Source organism: Delphinapterus leucas, chromosome 6 (genome assembly GCF_059928025.1).
Source record: "Delphinapterus leucas isolate spDelLeu-1000000601 "Yukka" chromosome 6, BTC_Dleu_Yukka2, whole genome shotgun sequence".
Classification (NCBI taxonomy): Eukaryota; Metazoa; Chordata; class Mammalia; order Artiodactyla; family Monodontidae; genus Delphinapterus; species Delphinapterus leucas.
In genome coordinates, this window is record NC_143134.1 from 33,852,395 (window position 1) to 33,874,077 (window position 21,683).

Genomic DNA, 21,683 nt, shown 5'->3' on the forward strand with positions numbered 1-21,683 from the left:
TTTTGTTATTTTATAGTTATAGTAACAGGTTGTACTATTGACTGGTAAGTCTGATGTCAAAATGCCCTCCCCACTAGGGATATAAAAGGAACTAATAGTCTGTACGGCTACTTGGTGGCAGCATGCATGTATTGCAAGGGCAATTATTGTAGGAATCCAAATGAGTGGAACATTTTAGAATTGGAAGACTACATACAGATCATCTAGTCAAGCTTCCAACTATTATAGTTGTGAAAACTAAGGCCCATATAAAAGAAATGATTTCTCTCCAAAGAGCGTTAGTGAAAGAGTATGAAATTAAAAATATCTCTGAACTTTTAATTTAGTGCTGTTTTTATTAATCTCATGTATTAGCTTAAACTTCAGTGTGACAGATTTGGGATTGAATTCTTGCTCAAATTTGCTGATTGCGTGCCTTTTAGGAAGTTACTAAAACACTTTTTTTTTTAAAAAATAGATTTATTTTTGGCTGCGTTGGCTCTTCCTTGCTATGCGCGGGCTTTCTCTAGTTGCGGTGAGCGGGGTCTACTCTTTGTTACGGTGTGCGGGCTTCTCAATGTGGTGGCTTCTCTTTGTTGCTGAGCGCGGGGTCTAGGTGTGTGGGCTTCAGTAGTTGTGGTTCACGGGCTCTGAGTGCAGGCTCAGTAGTTGTGGCACATGCTCTTAGTTGCTCCGTGGCATGTGGGAGCTTCCCGGACCAGGGCTCAAACCCGCGTCCCCTGCACTGGCAGGCAGATTCTTAACCACTGCGCCACCAGGGAAGCCCTACTAAAACACTTTTAACTTCGCTTTTCACATATGTAAAATGGTGAGCCTTGGCTGATATAGAATATGAGATAACCTAGCACTGTTCTTAACACATACACGTAGTTAACATTTTTTGGCTCTCATCCCTCTTAAACAGCCTCTATCCTCTTAACAATGAAAGTGTGTTTCAGCTAGCAAAGCACCCCAGAGCTGACCACATTCTGGCAAGAGATATAGGATTCTTTTTCTTGCTGGTGGTTCTTTGTACCTGATATTTGAACTGCACTGAAACATGAACATCTCTTGTTTATACTGTATTAATGGATTGATGAATTTGATAATTTGATAGATGAATTTTAAAAAGTAATATGCAGGAAAAAAAAAGTAATATGCAGGAATTGAGCTGCCTTACTCTCAAGAAATATAATTCGATAGTGGTGGCTAAAACGATAAACAGTGTTTGGACAGGGAGTCCATATTGGATGTGAACTACCTGTACTCCCATTCGTCTATTAAGAATAAATATAATCCTTTCAAAATCTGTTTTAAAGGGCAGTTATTTCCTTCTGACTCATTTAAGTTACCTGCAAGAAAAAGACAATCTCCTGAATCCTTGCTTAAAAGGCTTTTAATATAAAGCAGATAATTTTTTGCAACATTTCCCAAACTTTTCATTATCAAATTGGCTGAGGCTTCTCAACGATTATCATTTCACAACAATATCTCCATTTTCACCTTTTTTAAAAGAATTGGCCTCGTAGATGTGCCCTTAAAACAGAGCTTCACTCTCAACTTATTTTAAATTTTGTATTCAAACAGTATGAAGAAAACAGGATCAGGGAATTCAGCCATAAAAGTGAATGGATTACTGATACATGCTACATCATGGATGCAACTAAGTGAAGGAAGTCAGGCACGAAAGGCTCTATATTGTATGGTTCCATATTTATGAAATGTCCAGCAGTGGCAAATCCATACCCACGGAAAATATTATACATTAGTGGTTTCCAGGGGTTTGGAAGAGAGGGAAATAGGGAATGACTCCTCAAAATGGGTGTATGTTTCCTCTTGGGGTGATGAAAATGTTTTGTAGTTGGACAGTGGTGATAGTTGCACAACATTGTGACAGTAGTAAATTCCACGGAATGGTACAGTGAATTGTAAAATGATCAAAATGGTGGATTTTGTGTTATGTTCATTTTACTACAATAAAAAGGAGAAGGAATTAGGGAAAGACTTAAGAGTTTGGGAAACTAAGGTGAACTGGTCAAGAAAAAGACAGCTCTACTGTTCAGTGTTCTCTCAGCTCTCCCAGTGCATTAATCCTCAGCAAAAAGTAGGCTGAACTTGTCGATGACAGTCATTCAACACAGTCCAGGGAAAAGTAAATAAAATAAAACCCAACTCTTCTTCTTCAGCACATCTGTGAAAGGTTAACTTGCTGCTCAGCCACGTGGACATTCATGAAGACGTTTCACTTTAGGTGTCCTCTACTTCAGTACTTTACTCACAGCTCATTCACACATGTAGGCAACAGCATTCCTTAATTGGATGGAATCTGCAGTGCTGGTTGTGATCGGTCTCATGAAAAGAAAAGGGAAGGAGGAAAAAGCCTCCACATTGACTTGGTGGTCTTGACGAAATGGATGCAGAAGACAGCTTGAGTGTCAAACTGGAAACTGTTCTTTTCCTTTTCCTTTTCCTTTTATCTTTCCTATCAGGTCTTCTGCCCACTTCCCACCCCCTTCTTTCAAAGAGGAAAGACACTAATTAGTTGCTTTTTTGTGTTTTTGGTAAAACACCTATTGTTTTGCGTTTCTTGTTGTTTGGTGAACATTATTGTTTTTACTGCCAAATGAGCTTCAGTGGTTGATGTAGGGGGTCTCTTGGGAACTTAACTTCTTCCAGTTTAAGTGGAAAAGCTTTTTTGTTTGAATTGGCTTTTACTGGGTGCTTCAAGGTTTGCTCTTGGCTCTTTGAAGGGGGACTGAATAGCACTGTGTTTCCTTTGAGGTTCCAATGAATAAAGGATCCTATGTCCTGGGCACTTTTTGTTGATTTTGCTGTGTGTCCTCTCTAGTAGCCAGATGCAGATTCCAGGAAAATGACATATAAATGAATATAAGTAATCTAATATTTTTACAATTTGCTTTGGCCATACTCCTGGTCTTATTCTACTTGTAGCAGATGGCTTTAAAGAGCATTAGCTCTGTATATATTAAAAATAATATAAATATACCAATATTAAATATTATATTGATGTATAAATGTGATATACTAATATTTGTATTAGTGTATAACAATTATGTATTATATTAATATATATTTTTGCCTAGCATATATTGTATACAAAATATATGAGTAATGAAATGTATTTCTATGGTTAATATGTTCATAATATTAATATGATATATCCTGTAATATTGATTATAAAACAATTATATCATAATATATAAATATATATTATTATCTGATATAATACACTATAGTTAATATATTCTATATAACACAATATATAATGTATTAGTATAATTGTATTATATAATATAAATATAATACATATATAAAACTATATATCTTTTAGTTATACATTACACATACGAGTATGTATAGCTATTTATAATTTTATTTACATAGGAATCTGGTCATCATAACAATTGATGTAAAAATATGCAATATTTTCAATCAAATGGGCCTTAACCTCACTACCTACACATAACTACTTTTAAAATCTTGAACCCTGTCTAACTCATGCTTCCATATCTCTCAACCGGCTTTTCTACACATGCACGTAGACACACATTTATACACGATATACATGTATACTACCAGTTTTCAGTTCAATGTATATAAATATATAATATATAATTATATTCCTGTGTATGTATACAAATATAAATCAAAGGTATGTGTATAGGTATGTATTTCATATGTTTATATAACTATATCATACAAATAATGTATGTGTATATAAATACATGACTGTATACATACATACACAGAAATATACTTATTTAAACAAAAGGGACCTAAGTAAACATAGTTCTCTAAGAATAAAAAGTTATGTCTCACTTTCAATAACAGTTTATAGTTTTCTACTGTATGTGCTTCTATAATTGTTATGAACATTTCCCATTTTTGTTGAATGTTAAGTTGTTTTAATTTTTTGCCTTTTTTGTTTTTTGTTTGTTTTTTTTTTTTGGTACGTAGGCCTCTCACTGTTGCGGCCTCTCCCGTTGCGGAGCACAGGCTCCGGACGCACAGGCTCAGCGGCCATGGCTCACGGGCCCAGCCGCTCCGCGGCATGTGGGATCTTCCCGGACCGGGGCACGAACCCGTGTCCCCTGCATCGGCAGGCGGACTCTCAACCACTGCGCCACCAGGTAAGCCCAGTTTTTTGCCATTATTAATGAAGTTCTGAAGAATACGGTGGGCAAGATTACTTGAAAAACTCTTCTAAAAGAAATGGGTTAGGTATGCTAGGTTAAATGTACACAACTTATTTTTAAGTGCGTGGTTGATTTTGGAAGTGTGCAGTTGAAATTTCCAGGACCCATGAAGGAAGGGTGGTACATGTGTAAGAGTTATAGCTCTATTAAGAGTGGATTGAAGATCTTGATAGCTTAGAACAGAAGCTGGAAATCCTGTTTTTATGGAGCCAAATGGCAAATATTTTAGGCTTTGTAGACCAAAGCGGCAAAATAGAGGATATTATTTAGGTACTTAGGTAACCATTTAAAATGTTACCAGTTAAAACGTGAAAATTATTCCTAGCTCGTAGGCCATAAAAAATAGGCAGCTGTCTGGATTTGGAATACAGGCCGTAGTTGAATGACACACCTGGTATAGAGACTTGTTTTTAAATGGCCATGACCACATGGGAGGCAGGAGGTAAGACTCCATCCCTACTAGATGGGAAGTTAGAACTAAACCTATCTATCCCTAGCTTCACCTTTAATGAAAGGGTGTGCCAGGAGAAAAAAATATCTGCTGGCAAAGGGAGACTAAGACCAAATTCTCTTGGCCTCTGCTCTGGGTAGGAAACAGGTAGGAAATCTTGAGAATTCTGAACCGCCGATCTGTGTTCACAGGGTTTGGGTTGCAAATTTATTTGCGGTCTTGCAAACAGAAGCCAAGAAATTAACTTAAAATGCTCCCAAATCGGTGGTATTCCAAACACAAAACTAAACCCTTTCTGGAGAGGTAGACCCTCAACACAGGCCTATAGCGTTCCCACAGATAAAATTTAGCTAAACGTGAGCTCATGATCTAAATTTACACAATAATGAAGAAATCAGCTACAAGTGGAGAGAATCAGCAAAAACAATCAATCCCAGAATGAAATTCCCAAGGCCATCCGTCAGATGTTGGAATAATCAGGTGCCAGGCAGAAAATATACATAAAACTAGAACTGAAACAAGGAGCAAGGATGTTTTAAAAGACTGGGTAGGATCTTTCAAACATTTTTAAAGTACATGTCATTGATAAAGCTAAAAACTCGAAGGTCGTGTAATACAGCAGATTAATCGTGGAGAAGAGTGAAATTATGCTGTTTTCAAAAATATGGCAGATCAGATTTCCTGCCTAATTATATAAGTTGATTTATCTTTAAAAATACACAGTATTTTAAAGACTTATTGGCTGTAAAATAAGTTGAGGGTATTTCAAAGGGCTTCTCTGCAAAGAAAAGTGAGAAGTAGCAAAACACAGAAAGTCGAGGGGAAAAAATGTCAATATATACATTGCTATAGGGTGAACTAAGCCTTAGGCCAGCAACTATGAGGAGGAGCTGACCCTTAGATACGTACAACTAAGCTGGAACCTTCAAAAAGTTCAACTATTTATAAGTAAAAAGATTTATTAAAATGAATAACCAAGTGTTTTAATTGACATCAGAAGAGTAAAACAATAAACCCTGAGAACATAGAAAAATAGACAATAAAGATATGAGCAGAACTTAATAAAACAGAAAAAAGTATAAAATTGAGGTGATTTAGTAAGTCAAAAGAATATTCTTTGAAAAGATTTAAAAAAACAAACTTTGATTAAGCAAAACAAAAACGTAAGTAAATAATATACAGAAAGAATCAGGACAATGTTATAGCAGAGAGTACAAACAGAGAATATATGAAATGCCAGTAAATTTGAACATTTTTGTAAAGTGAACAATTTCCTAGCTCCTAAAGTTTACCAAAACTGACACAAGAGGCAATTTGTAGCTGGAGTTCTTGCACCAGTATAGGAATTAAGTCAATAGTTTACAATCTTTCACCAAGAAAATACCAGACCCGGCCAGATCATTTGGGAGGTGAATTCTATCAAACTTCTGTTAAACAGATAACATCAGTATTAACAAAGAATAACTTCTAGAGAGTAGCAAAGGAAGAATGCTCCTTTATTCATCTTATGAAGTCTATATAATCCTAATACTGAAAACAGATTAGGACTGTAAGGAAAAAGAAATTTACAGGTCAAATTTACTTGTAACTATAAAAGGAAAAATTTTAAACTATGATATTATCTACCCAAGTTCACTAGAGTAAGAAAAAGCATGAGCAAGTTAGGTCATCCAATGAATGAAAAGGTAGTTTAATGTCAAGAATATATATCAATAGATTGAAATCACCACATTTTATTTCTTTCATCTGTCTCTTTAAAAAATTGGTAAGTACTTATATTGATCTCTCTTGTAGTAGGCACTGTGCCAAGTCACTTACATATTTACTCCTTTAAACCTTCTATCATCCCTGGGGGAAAGTTCTATTTTGCTTCCATTTCTTAGCTAAGACTCTAACCCCCAGGAAAGTAAAGCAAGATTTGTAAGTTTTCGTGGATGGTCAGTGACGGGACCAGTACAGGAACATCCAAAGTCTGTGCTTGGAAACAGTGCCCCATGTTGACACTCACATTACAGATGAAAGGAAAGGAACCATGCACTTACCATATAGATTAAATCTCACATTACAGGTTAAAAGAAAGGAACCATGCACTTACATTATAGATTAATACCCACATAACAGGTTAAAGGAAAAAGAAACATGTGCTTCTCTCAAAAGTTGTGAAGAAGGCATATCCATTTCTAAATATATTTCCCAATTTCTTTGGCTTGTTTTCTGACCTTTGTAGTGCATTTTGCCATGAGGAAAATTTTAATTCTTTTTTTTTTTTTTAATTCTTATATAATTAAATGTATCCTTTTTTCTTTGTATCTTAGAAAGGTATTCCTCATGAATAATTTATTTCAAGTCTCCCAGGTTTCTGATACTTTTACACTTTCATTATTTGTTAACTTTTAACTCGTTGCTGTATCTAGAATTTACTAATTCTATGATAGCCATATTTTCCCACTTTTGTTGAATAATTTTTGCTACTGATCCAAAACGTGAATTTTATTTTAATCTCAATTCCCTTATGCCTTTCATCTAATTTTAAGATGCTTCCTATTCCACTGGTTGTTTTGTCTATCTAAAACAAAATGCTACCTTAAAAATAATGTAATTATAATACAGTAAATGTCATTAGTAAACATAATACAATATATAATAAATAACATAATATAAAATAACAAAATATAATTTACCATATAACAAGGTCAAAGGGGAGCAAAAGTATACAATCACTTGAAATATCCCCCAAAATATATTTTATAAAATTCAATATTCATTTGTAATTTAAAAGAAAGAGTAAAATAGGGATTGATGAATGCTTCCAAAAAAAGAAGAAATTATATGTCTAAAAGAGAAAGAGGTAAGTGGTAGACTTTAGTAACACTGGCAATAAATGCAGGACAAGATGAGGATGCCTGATATAATGTTAAAGAAAAAGTATTATGTAACATTGTTTTTGCAGCACTGATCAGTTCAGTGAAAAGAGAATCTCATAGAAAAGAGTATCTCATTCTTCTTAATGTATGTACACTTGTCCATTGCATGAGCATAACAGCTTATTTAACCAATATGTTACTGATCTGCATCTGGAGTTCTAGGTTTTCATGGAATTTTTTTATGCACAGTTGTTTCAAACACTAGGACTTCCTCTTATGTTTATATCTTTTGAAAGAAACAATATCTCCACAGATGATTTATCTGTGCTGGCTGCTAGCTGACTTCGGGTACTTCTCAGTTCTTCCCTTTACCTTCCTAGTCAATATGAAAAGGGAAGGCAAGAAGGTCTCCTGTTTAGAGACTGTAAAGGTAGGTCTTGGTGATAAAGACTTGGTGGTAAAGGCTAAAAGTATTAACCCAGAACAAATGTTTTTCCAGCTGTAACTGTGTGTGATTCCCTTGGCTTGATTCCGTAGAGGATGTAAGACAAGACTGTAGAATCTGCCCTCAAAGTGCTTCCAGTAGGATGAGCTAAGTCAAGTATGGTGGTATATCTAATTCAAGAGAAAATATCACGTCTCCTTTTCTCTCCTGGCAAAACTTGGTGGAGTGAATGTAGAAGTCACTGTATGCTTTAAATTAAAGCAACACAATAAATCTTGTATTGGAAGGTGCTTATTCTGGTCTCTTTGTGGAGACGAATTGGAAATTGTCTAGAAGAAGGAAAAGTAGGTTAACCAAAGTTAAACTCATAAATAATTGAGCATTAATTAAATATCTGTGGTCTGTGTTTCTCTTTGATCATAATTTCTCCCAATTTATAGACCTCTTTGATACCTGATTAATCCTTTCAAAGATGCAGTTAACAATGATTATTACCATGTATTAGGTTTTGCCTGGGCCCTGAAGAAACTCTCCTAAATCACCAGCTATGATTGTCACTTGATTTCCTCACAGAGAACAATCAGAACTCCTTGTCTTAAGTGGCTTGGGATGAGAAACTAGTTAGTCTCTTAGATACTGTTAGAGGACCCTACAGAGCCCATTGGTGAAAGTTTGGAAAACACTGGGCTTCTTAAAATTGATTCTTGTAGTGCTTCAGGAAAGATCACTGAACCAAAAGGATAACGGTGTTTCTGGTTCTGTTGTTAGTGCTCTCCATGGAAACATTGCTGAAGCTTCTGGACTCAATTTCCTTCCCCATGTGTGAATGTCACTGAAAATATCCAACTCCATTCTATCCCCATATAACTTCAGAAACTAAGCAAAATGAAGACTCAAAATTCATTTCAAATAATGAAATGAATATATAATGTAGAATGGAACTGGGAAAATACCTGGTTTAAATTCTGGAAAGTACCGACTCTACAATTCTGGATAAGTTGCTTAATCTTCTTAGTCTAATTTAATGCCCATCTCACAGGATGTTATGATGATTAATTTAATATCTTTGTATAACGTACAGTGTTATATAATTTCTTCTTGTTTTTCTTGAGTAAATTCATATCCTTAAGCAACTCACTGTAAACAATAGTTACTTGCTTAAATTACTCTTATCTTCTATTATCAGCTGAGTTGTGTCCTGCTCAAGTTAATATGTGGAAGTCTTAACCCCCAATACCTCGTAATATGACTGTATTTGGAGATAAGGCCCTTACATAGGTAATTGAGGTCAAATGAGGTCAAGTGGGTGGGCTCTAATCCAATATGACTGGTGTCCTTATAAAAAGAAAATATTAGGACACAGACATGCACAGAGAGAAGACCATGTGAAGACAAAAGGAAAACATGGCATCTACAAACCAAGAAGAGATACTTGAGAAGAAATCAATCCTGCTGACACCTTATCTCAGATTTCTAGCCTCTAGACCTGTGAGTGAGTAAATTTCTGTTGTTTAACCTCCTCAGTCCCTGGTACTCTGTCATGGCAGCTCTAGGAAACTAATACAACTTTTTATGGCCTCCTTGTCTCAAGTTGAAAGTTCAATATTTGGCATCATAGCTAGGAAACAAAAATATCATCTACATTCCTTGTTGTAGTCTTTCTTCCCCATTCTCATTGCTAGTAATTTCCACATTTGGGTCTGTTTTCTGTGCCTTGTAAACAGAGCGTTACGCTCATTTCTGGTCTTACTGCTAATATACAGGAAATGTGCAGATACCAAATAGATTTTGGAGAAGTGCAACATATAGTTGGCACATGTGTGTATGTGTGTGTATTCATATAATTTATACTTTTTCTCTATTTTCTTCCTTTGGTGTGAGTTAAGATTCTCTGCTTTTGTGATGAGTACTCCTGAATACTAATCCCTGAATTTAATTCACCAGAAATTGCCAAAAATAATAATAATATGGAGAAAGAGAGAGTGATAGAGGGAGAAGAAGAAACAATCAGGCAAGGGCAGTACTGTGAATTATTAGGGTCTTATCAATAAGATTATGTTAGTCTAGAGGAAATGACCGTAAATATCATCAGTGAGCCCAGTTGGTCTTTACTGACTGCTAGACACATCCCTGAGTTCTGTTCTTAGTCTCCAACTGTATGATTACTACTGTCTGGAAGTATTATTTGAACAACTAAAGTCACTTAATGGAAAAGGAATATGTCTTAGGAGAATCAACAGTAATTTTTCTATCTGATTAAAAAGGACTGTTGACTGTCTGGAAACCTCAGTCATATTTGTAAGCAGGAAAGCATTGGCTATTAAAAGTGGATGATGTAAAGAGATGAGCAGAAACTTTGGCGATAGGTATACCTGGATTTAATTCTCACTTCTACCACTTGGCAGCTGGATAGCCTTAGGCAAGTTTCATACCTCCCTGAAATTCACTTAATTCAGTCTGTAAAATGGCATAATAACTTATTATAGCATCCTTTTAGGAATTTTAAATCAGTTCTTGAAATAAAAGTACACAATATATAGACAAGTATGGATTCCTCAATAGGTGTTTGACCTTTCATTTCTCCAGTATCCCACCCGCATCAAATAAAGAAAAATACTTTTTAAAATTTACGAATATTTCATTGTTCTAAAGTTAAAGCCATAAAAATAGAAATAATCAAATGGCCTACTATCATACCATTAGAAGAAAAAAAAATGTGTTCATGAGAGTTCCATATTATAGTACAAGTTTTCCTTAGGCACCTGTTTATGCTATTCTGCTCTTTACAATAAATAATTAAATTTAAAAGACTTAATTCCTCACTTTTAAGACCTTATTAGTTTACAAATTACATATTGACCTATGCTAAGTTTTATACCAACCCATGCTAATGAATTCAGTACAGAAAACAAAAAACACTGCACTCAAGCAAACTACATATATATATATATATATATATATTACTTAAATGCATTTATATCCTACCGTGTCTCATAAAGCATTGTGGCAACTCACTGGAATACAGACAATCAAATATAATGGCAAAAGCACTTAATATAAACAGGGCCAAGGAAACATAGACAGAAGATGAAGAAAAGATGAGGGAAATGTGAACAGGAGGATGTGTAGTTAATCAAGTTGTATGTTTTGACCTTAAGATTCTCTGTGTGGGGACTTCTCTGGTGGCACAGTGGTTGGGAATCCTCCTGCCAGTGCAGGGGACATGGGTTCGAGCCCTGGTCTGGGAAGATCCCACATGCCACGGAGCAACTAAGCCCATGCGCCAGAACTACTGATCCTGTGCTCTAGGGCCAATGAGCCACAACTACTGAAGCCCGCGTGCCACAACTACTGAAACCTCAGTGCCTAGAGCCCGTGCTGTGCAACGAGAGAAGCCACAGCAATGAGGAGCCCGCACACCACAATGTAGAGTAGCCCCCACTCGCCCCAACTAGAGAAAGCCCATGTGCAGCAACAAAGACCCAACACAGCCAAAAATAAATAAATTTATTTAAAAAAAAAGATTCTCTGTGGATAAAACAACATGTAAATAATTGGTTACAAAGCCACATTATTTGAAGGTGCCAGACTGCACATTAACAGTCTGACACAAAGGGACAGCACAGGAAAACTATTCAAACATAAAGATTTTTAAATCTTTGCAGTTTGAAACCTTTTAGAGCAAGTATAATGAGCTCGACACACATTTCAACACTCAACATGTTAATCACATGTTCAAAGTATGTCTCAAAGTCATTGGAAATAGTTGCTGTCTCTGTCTCTGATATGTAAAACAGATCTGTGATGTGTAAAACTCAGGAGGTATTGATATCCGCTTTTTGGCATCTGAACAGGAAACAAAGTTGTTTCGCAGTGATAATAAAGAATGAAGTAAATGCAACAGTCAAATAAAAGACAAAGTACTGAAGGAATGTATTAACAAAACGAATCCAACTAAATTCTGGTGACCTGGGGCCTACGATTGTACATACTGCATGGAAATACCCCAGCCTAAATACTGGCATAGGAGGAAGGGTACTGCTAAGCCCATCACAGTATAATCCTTTTAAATGTCCCTTTCAAGGTTGTCTGCACTCAACACTGAGTATAGGAAATCTTCCCATCAGGCAGAAACACTGGCTGCCCAATGATTGACCAAGAAATTAACGCACTAATGAATAAATGATGCTAATTTATTTCTATCCGACAACGGGAAGCAACACACACTCTGTGTCAATGGTATGTCCTCTTTCCCACTTTTCTAAATGGTCAATTATGTTTTTCCCTTCATTGCTTTATATCATGTGTGGCAGGCATGATGGGAAATGGCTACCAATGGTTCTGTTATTGATTTCTACCTTCATTTCACTGTGCCTAAAGAATATACTTTGTATGATTTCAGTTTCTTGAAAATGTATTCGTACTTGTATTGTGGTGTAACATATGGTCTTTCCTGGAGAATGTTCCATGTGTACTTGAGAAAAATGTGTATTCTGCTGTTGTTGAGTGGAGTGATCTATATATGGCTGTTAGGTTTAGTTGGTTAAATGTGTTATTCAGTCCCCCTACCTCTCTACTGATCTTCTGTCTAGATGTGTTATCCATTATTGAAAGCAAGGTATTGATCTCCAACTATTATTTTAGAACTATCTATTTCTTCCTTCAATTCTGTCAATGTCTGCTTCACATATCTGGGGGTTGTTTGGAACATATATGTTTATAGTTGTTATATCTTCTTGACAGATTGAACTTGTTATCAACATATAGTGGCCTCCTTTTCCTCTTGTGATAGTTTTTGATTTAAAGTTTATTTTGTGTGATATTAACGTAGCCATCCCAGATGTTCCTTCCTTCCTTCCTTCCTTTCTTTTTCTCTCTCTCTCTTTCTTTCTTTTTGTTACTATTTGCATGGGATATTTTATTCTGTGCTTTAACGTTCAACCAACTTGTGTCTGTTGAAATCAAGTGAGTTTTTTGTGGACAGCATATACTTGGATTATGGTTGTTTTTAAAGTCCATTCTGCCAATATGTATATGTTTATTGGAGAGCTTAATCCACTTGCATTTTCAAAAATTACTGATGAGGAAGAACTTAATTCTGTCTGTTTCCTGGTTGTTTTCTGTATGTCTTATGCATTTTTTGCCGCTCATTTACTCCATTACTGACTTCTGTGGTTCGCCGATTTTGTTGTAGTGAACTCTTGATCCCTTTTTCATTTCTTTTTGCATGTAGTCTATTGATATTTTCTTTGTGGTTATCAAGAAGATTACATTTACCCTTCTGAAGTTCAAACAATATCATTTGAATTGAAACCAACTTCAATAGCACACAGAAACTGTGTTCCTCTACAGTTCCATTCCTCATCTTTACATTATTGTTGTCACAAGTTACACCTTTGTACTTTGTGAGCCTAATAACATGGTCGTATGATTATTTTAGGCATTTGTTTTTTCAATCATGTAAGAAATACAAAGTAGAGTTACAAGGCAGTAGCACAATACTGGCTTTAGTATCTGCCCATGTATTTATCTTTACTGGAGATTTCTATTTCTTTATACAGCTTCGAGTTGCTGTCTAGTGTCCTTTCATTTCAACCTGAAGGTTCAATTTAACATTTGTCATAGGGCAGTGGTAGGAAGTTGTAAAACAAATGCCCTCAGCCTTTGTTCATCTGGGAATGTGTTAATTCCTCCCTAAGTTTTGAAACCATTTTGGCCAAATATAGAATTCTTCGTGGACAATTTTTTTCTTTCAGCTCTTTAAATATGTCTGGCCTCTTGCTTCCGTGGTTTCAGATAGGAAATTAGCTATGAATCTTTTTGAGGATCCCTGCTTTGTAACAAATTTGTTTTTTCTTTCTCCTTTGGGAGTAAAGAACAGAAAGATGATGATTTATTCCTGGATTCTTAATAGTTTTGGTTGCAATAAGTTAGTCATGATCACAATTGAATGTCAGGATTGTAAAATAATTAAAATAGCCTTTCCAAACTTAGTGTGGAGAAACTGAACAAATGCAAGCACAAAGATATGACTTCACCTCCTGACAAAGGAGGAGGAGATTCCTGCCCAGACTGATGTCCCAAAGAAACAACCATGATTGTGAGGCATGGCATCCAGGGGGAGTTAAAGTCTTACTGGGTAATTTTTAAAATTGAAAATGTGTACAAGTTTCCTTCCATGAATGTAGTTAGAACATGTCAAAAAAGAACGGAATTCAACTCTCTGAATTCAGTCTCAGAGGTTTCAGAAAATAGTAGGGATAGTCACCTGAAGCAATTAGGCTTTTGAGAAGAATGGCATATGGGCCACTGCTCTAGCTGTCCCTGAATTGGGACTGGAGACAAGGGCACAAATCTAGGTTTCTGGAGCTGTCCAATCAATAACTAGTGCCTTTGAAATATAAAATTCAGGAAACAATCAATGCATACTTAGGATTATTTGGTGATACAAAAAGTGCAGATATAAATATGCCTGGAGATGGAGATACAGCTACTGATCTACAGTGCACAGAAAACTGGATACACTGAGTAGAGTGACAAATACTTGGTGTGCTGAAGAGAAGAGCTGTGTTGTCCTGTCAGGTACTGAGATTAAAATCTGTTTACAAAAAATAAATAAGTAAATAAGAAAAAAAAATCTGTTTACAACATTCAGCAAAAGAGGGTTGGCTCCCTTTGGAAATTTATTTGTACTTCAAAGGATGCTAAATAGAAACAGGATCGAAGATATGTTTGAAAGAAATATGCTGTATTTGAAGTGGAATCATCTCCCACCTTTAGTGAAAATAGCTCCATAATATCCCAGAAGCCAGGAGCACTATAGAGAGATTGTTTGGGTGGAATTACCAAATACACTTACTTACATTAAATTAATATCAGTAGTAGTCAATACACTTTGATCATTTTCTATGTATAGTAGTATACTTTATGTGGCTTATGTTATTTAATCTCTTCAATTAATCTTTGAGGAGTCACTCAATGTTTGTCAACGTCACAGATTAATAAATTGAGTTTAATACAGATTAGGTATCTTTCCTCAAGATTATGAAACTAGAAAGCATCAGAATAAGAATTTTCAAACCCTTATTTATCAAGGCAGTATATACTTCCTAATGCATATGATTAAGAAACAAGTTATCTCATACTTTATGTATATTTTATTTGATACTAAGAGACTCAGTCAATCCTTCTGAGGGTACAGGTAACAGTAAACGCTTTTTCTTTCTACCCAAAAGCTTCAGATAAAATGTTTTTAAGTGAATTGACTGTAAATAAAATTTTAATTTTATCTTAACAATATGCTAGAAAGATAGTTTAAAAAGTTTTTCATAATTCAAGATTTATATAATTTATGTAATGTTCACATTAATTAAAACATGGTAACTGGGGTATATGTATGGATAATTAGAGTAGGTTGGTAAGCTAAATATTCTGTCTAACATAGATTATAAATTTGAGTGGACAAGAAAAATATGTTGCAATATCCATTTGAGCATCAGCAGCTTCTTATTACAAACACCATGCTTAATATAACTATCCCTAGATATAAGTGAAAAATATCGATTATCACAGTTTTGCTTTTTGCTTTTTTTAGTAAACAAAAGAGATATTAAGTTTCAGAATGATGAGCTCAACTTTCTTATTCCATGTGTCATTAGGATGTGGTATATAAATATTCTCCAACTTTGCTCTATATCTTCACAACAAAGTGCAATGATAAACTAATGCTTTGCGATCTGAAAATTACATTTGTCACTTTTTTCCTCTAAGGGTGTCAGATTGAAAAACCTTTCTGATTTATGATCTGTGCTTCAATTACAGTTGAATTCAAGACTACGTGAAAGAACTTGGTGCTGACAGTATTCAATTTTCACATGGATATGGTTTTCCAAGACACCATAGTTTTCTGCTCCTTGTCCGTAACTCATCTGTCTACTTGCCTCTTAGATTAAATATTTTCAACAAATATGCTTATTTGAAAGGGCCTTGTTTGAATTTTAGTGTTATTATTTTGCTGCCCCATTTATACCTTATACTTAAATAAATTGTTACTCCCCACTGCTGTAGCTTGTTACAAAGTCTCCATTGTGGATTACAAAAATGTTTCATAATATCTGACTCTGAGGTGGCTAACATGATTCCAACACAGTATCTACAGGATAAATCCAAGCACCTCAAGGATAGATAGGTGTAGAAAGATCAAGTTAACAAAAACTAACACTTATAATATGAAAAAAAAAACTAGAACAACATGCAGTGCTTAGCAAATAATATACTGAGAAGAAAATGAATATTACAGTGTCTATATTTGTTGTCACTCACATAGAAGTATGGAGTTATCATTAGTCATTGAATTAGCCTAGCTAGATTTTGATGGCTCAGAACACTCTCCAAATAGGCCTCTTGATTTTTTTCCACTGAGATGGGATTGGAATTTTAGTTCTCCAACTAAGAGATGTTTTATATCAACCCAACTTGACAAAATTAGCCAATTCTCAATTTAATGTGTCATCCAATATCTCCCCACTGATGTTCATAAATTTTGTATACACTCTGATTTCATTGGATTATTCATTATTTTTGACTTGACTCTCTATTCCAAGGGAAAAATAAAAGGTTTTATAGTACATTATAGTAGTTGCTAGATCAAATACCTAAATTTTAGCTTCTTTTCACATTTATAATCATAAATCTATTAAATTAATTTCCAGAACATTTTGATATATAGGTGGATTGAGATACACATTCTTGTCATGTTTAGATATGTCTGTTGGTACTTATGCTTTCTTTGAATTTTATTAAACATTGAATTGATTTTGTCAAGTATAAAAATATATTCTCTCTTAAGATTTAATTGCTATTTACTAGTGATATTTGAGATTTGCTTTTTTTAAAATAATGTGAGTCAGTCTGTGGTTTGACACAGCAAAGTCCATTTCAACTTATAGCCCAGAACTATTTAAATAATATGAGAATTAGTTGATTTTAGGTATATGAAATTTTCCTTTCTAAAGACCTGTGATTCTTGTACCTTTCAACATGGTAGTTTTTGTAGATCTTTTAAAAAACGTCTTCATTATTATGGTACTATTCAGTATTCTTCTCATACATTAATCAGTGATGCTAATGTATCTTAATATAAATAATCAATTTTATTTAGTAATGAAATAAATTACCATAGAATTATTTTAAAAATACCTTATGATTTTACAACATTTATATTAGGAGCCATCAAGCCCTAAAATATTTTTCCTGAAGAGATCTGGCAAGATTTTATATAAATTTTGATTTTTGCCTTTTTTCTACTTTATTTCATATTCACACCACAATAATGACTCTTCTAATTTAAAATATAAACCATAGAGGTTTCCTTAAAGGTGGCAGGGGAGGACTGGAACTGTCAAAGACAGAGTGACAGGTGGGATTGGGAATAAGTGAACGGTCTTGACAGACTCAAAGTTGCTGGCAGCTTGGAACTGCACCTGGTAGGACAGTGGATGGATCTTGCAACTGTACACTTTGGACATAAACTGGTTAGTGGGCTGCTTGGGCCGGCATTCAGCGTGCACCATGAACAGCAATGTGAGGGAAACTGGTACCCAAGTAGGGGCCTTCCGTGTGGTGCTGCCTCGATGGTGTCTTAGGTGTGGAATTGTCCATGCACTTGGGGCAGTAGAGCTTCACCAGGGCCTCACCTGGGGTGTCAGAAAGGCTATTGGAAAGCATTGGCTTGTTCTCACAGTGCACATGGGGCAGTAGCCGAACTCTCCCTGCTGGTACTTTTCCAGCATCTGGGTGGTGCCATGGTTTGTGAGGATATAGGTGGTCTGGGTGAACCCATACAGCATCTTGGCTGACTGCTTAATCAGGGTTCTGTGATTGGGGTTGTCTTCCAGCTCTTCATCAGGCTCCAGGTCCAAGATCATGTCTAGAGCTTGTCTACAGTGAGGCACCTGCTCATTGAGTTGACTGAGATTAAATTTGTCCTGGCTGAAGTCTTCATCCACTTCACACAAGAATTCATAGTCATGGAGCCCACAGAACCAGTATAAATAACACTTCCTGATGTTTAAATCATTTTTTTTTAATTTGTCATTTATTTTTCCTTACTGATTTCCTGATGCTTCTTTGTCTCTGTAATTTTGCTTTCTTGAGTGATCATAAAAGTCTTTGAAAGTTAGGGGTCTTTTTTTTCTTTTGTTTTGCAAAGCATGTCATGATTAAAATGTATTTCTACTTATTTTAATGAATTAATAAATAAAAATATGGGAATGATATTTTTAATTTCTATGTACTTTTAAGTGTTTATTGAGCATAGTATCGGTAAAGACTAGTAACCACATCAAAAGAGTTCAGCTCAATGGATTGATTTCACATGTCAGAAGATACCTGCTTAGTCAGACTCAGATCAAAAACAGAATACCAATAACCTAGCACATTCTCATCTCAGTAAAAACTGTTCCAGTTAACTGCTCTCATGACTTCTAAAACCAGAGATTCGTCCTGTCTTTTTTTGTACTTAGTATTGATAAATTATGCATTATGCACATTATAGACGATCAATTCCCATTGTGTGAGTATTCCACAATTTTTATGGCTTCTCCTATGAGTGGATATTTATGTGGGTAGCATCCAGTTTGGGCTTACAAATAATGCTATAATGAATATTCTAGTGCATGCCTTTCAGTGAACTTATGAATGCACTCCTGTTGGGTTTTGGTATATATATAGGAGTGGAGCTGATTATCTTTGGAACTGTGTATCTTCAGCTTTTGTAAATACTGCAGTTTTTCGAACTGTCCTTATGCTTGAGGTTTTTTTTTTTTTCTATTGATACCATTTTTTTTAGTACATCTTTATTGGAGTATAATTACTTCACAATACCATGTTAGTTTCTGTTGCACAACAAAGCAAATCAACCGTATGCATACACATGTCCCCATATCCCCTCCCTCTTAAGCCTCCCTCCCATCCTCCCTATCCCACCCCTCTAGGTCACCTCAAAGCACTGAGCTGATCTTCCTGTGCTATGCTGCTTCTTCCCACCAGCCAACTATTTTACATTCGGGAGTGTATATACATCAATGCTACTCTCACTTTGCCCCAGCTTCCCCCTCCCACCCCATGTCATCAAGTCCATTTTCTATGTCTACCTCTTTATTCCTGCCCTGCAACTAGGTTCATCAGTACCATTTTTTTTTTAGATTCCATATATATGCATTAACATATGGTGACATACTTCACTGTATGACAGACTCTAGGTCCACCCACCTCACTACAAATAACTCAATTTAGTTTCTTTTTATGGCTGAGTAATATTCCGTTGTATATATGTGCCACATCTTCTTTATCCATTCCTCTGTCGATGGACACTTAGGTTGGTTCTATGTCCTGGCTATTGTAAATAGTGCTGCAATGAACATTGGGGTGCATGTCTCTTTTTGAATTATGGTTCTCTCAGGGTATATGCCCAGTAGTGGGATTGCTAGGTCATATGGTAGTTCTTTTTTTAGTTCTTTAAGGAACCTCCATACTGTTTTCCATAGTGGTTGGATCAATTTACATTCCCACCAACAGTGCAGGAGGGCTTCCTTTTCACCACACCCTTTCCAGCATTTATTGTTTCTAGATTTTTTGATAATGGCCATTCTGACTGGCATGAGGTGATACCTCATTGTAGTTTTGATTTGCATTTCTCTAATAATTAGTGATGTTGAGCATCTTTTCATGTGCCTTTTGGCCAACTGTATGTCTTCCTTGGTGAAATGTCTATTAAGGTCTTCTGCCCACTTTTTAACTGGATTGTTTGTTTGATATTGAGCTGCATGAGCTATTTGTATATTTTGGAGATTAATCCTTTGTCTGTTGTTTTATTTGCAAATATTTTCTCCCATTCGGAGGGTTGTCTTTTTGTCTTGTTTATGGTTTCCTTTGCTGTGCAAAAGCTTTTAAGTTTAATTAAGTCCCATTTGTTTATTTTTGTTTTTATTTCTGTTACTCTAGGAGATGGGTCAAAAAGTTCTTCCTGTGGTTTATGTCAGAGTGTTTTTCCTATGTTTTCCTCCAAAAGTTTTATAGTGTCTGGTCTTACATTTAAGTCATTAATCCATTTGGAGTTTATTTTTGTGTATGGTGTTAGGTAGTGCTCTAATTTCATTCTTTTACATGTAGCTCTCCAGTTTTCCCAGCACCACTTATTGAAGAGGCTGTCTTTTCTCCATTGTATGTTCTTGCCTCCTTTGTCATAAAACAGGTGTCCATATGTGCATGGATTTACCTCTGGTCATTCTGTCTTGTACTGTTGATCTATATTTGTTTTTGTGCCAGTACCTTACTGTCTTGATTACTGTAGCTTTGTGGTATAGTTTGAAGTCAGGGAGCCTAATTCCTCCAACTCCATTTTTTTTTTCCTCAAGATTGCTTTGGCTATTTGGGGTCTTTTGTGTTTCCATATGAATTGTAAGATTTTTTGTTCCAATTCTGTGAAGAATGCCATTGGTAGTTTGATAGGGATTACACTGAATCTGTAGATTGCTTTAGGCTATATAGTCATTTTCACAATATTGATTCTTCCAATCCAAGAACATGGTATATTTCTCCATCTGTTTTTTGTCATCTTTGGTTTCTTTCATCAGTGTTTTATAGTTTTCTGAGTACAAGTCTTTTGCCTCCTTATGCAGGTTTATTCCTAGGTATTTTATTCTTTTTGCTGCAGTGGTAAATGGGAGTGTTTCCTTAGTTTCTTTTTCTGATTTTTTGTTGTTGGTGTGTAGGAATGCCAGAGATTTCTGTGCATTAATTTTGTATCCTGCAACTTTATCAAACTCATTGATTAGTTCTAGTAGTTTTCTGGTGGTATCTTTAGGATTTTCTATGTATAGCATCATGTCATCAGCAAATAGTGACGGTTTTAATCCTTATTTTTTCCAATTTGTATTCCTTTTATTTCTTTTTTTTCTCTGATTGCCATGGCTAGGACTTCCAAAAGTATGTTGAATAAGAGTGGCGAGAGTGGACATCCTTCTCTTGTTCTTGATCCTAGTGGAAATGCTTTCAGTTTTTCACCATTGAGTATGATGCTTGCTGTGGGTTTGTCATATATGGACTTTATGATGTTGAGGTAGGTTCCCTCTATGCCCACTTTCTGGAGGGTTTTAATAATAAATTGGTGTTGAATTTTGTCAGAAGCTTTTTCTGCATCTACTGAGATGATCATATTGTTTTTATTCCTTAAATTGTTAATGTGGTGTATCACATTGATTGATTTGCATATATTGAAGAATCCTTGCATCCCTGGGATAAATCCCACTTGATCATGGTGTGTGATCCTTTTAATGTGCTGCTGGATTCTGTTTGCTAGTGTTTTGTTCAGGATTTTTACATCTCTGTTCATCAGTGATATTGGCCTGTAGTTTTCATTTTTTTGTGATACCTTTTGCTGGTTTTGGTATCAGGGTGCTGGTGGCTTCGTATAATGAATTTGGGAGTGTTTCTCCCTCGGCAATTTTTTGGAAGAGTTTGAGAAGGATTGGTGTTTGCTCTTCTCTAAATGTTTGATAGAATTCGCCTGAGAAGCCATCTGGTCCTGGACATTTTTTTGTTGGAAGATTTTTAATTATGGTTTCAATTGCATTACTTGTGATAGGTCTGTTCATATTTTCTAATTCTTCCTGGTTCAGTCTTGGAAAATTGTACCTTTCAAAGAATTTGTCCATTTCTTCATGGTT

General features: G+C 35.4%; 1 pseudogene; it reads right to left on the reverse strand.

Moving 5' to 3' along the window:
- Positions 1–15,364: 15,364 nt before the first annotated feature.
- LOC111171415 (casein kinase II subunit beta-like) lies at positions 15,365–20,243 on the reverse strand (annotated as a pseudogene).
- Between the last annotated feature and the right edge of the window lie 1,440 nt (positions 20,244–21,683).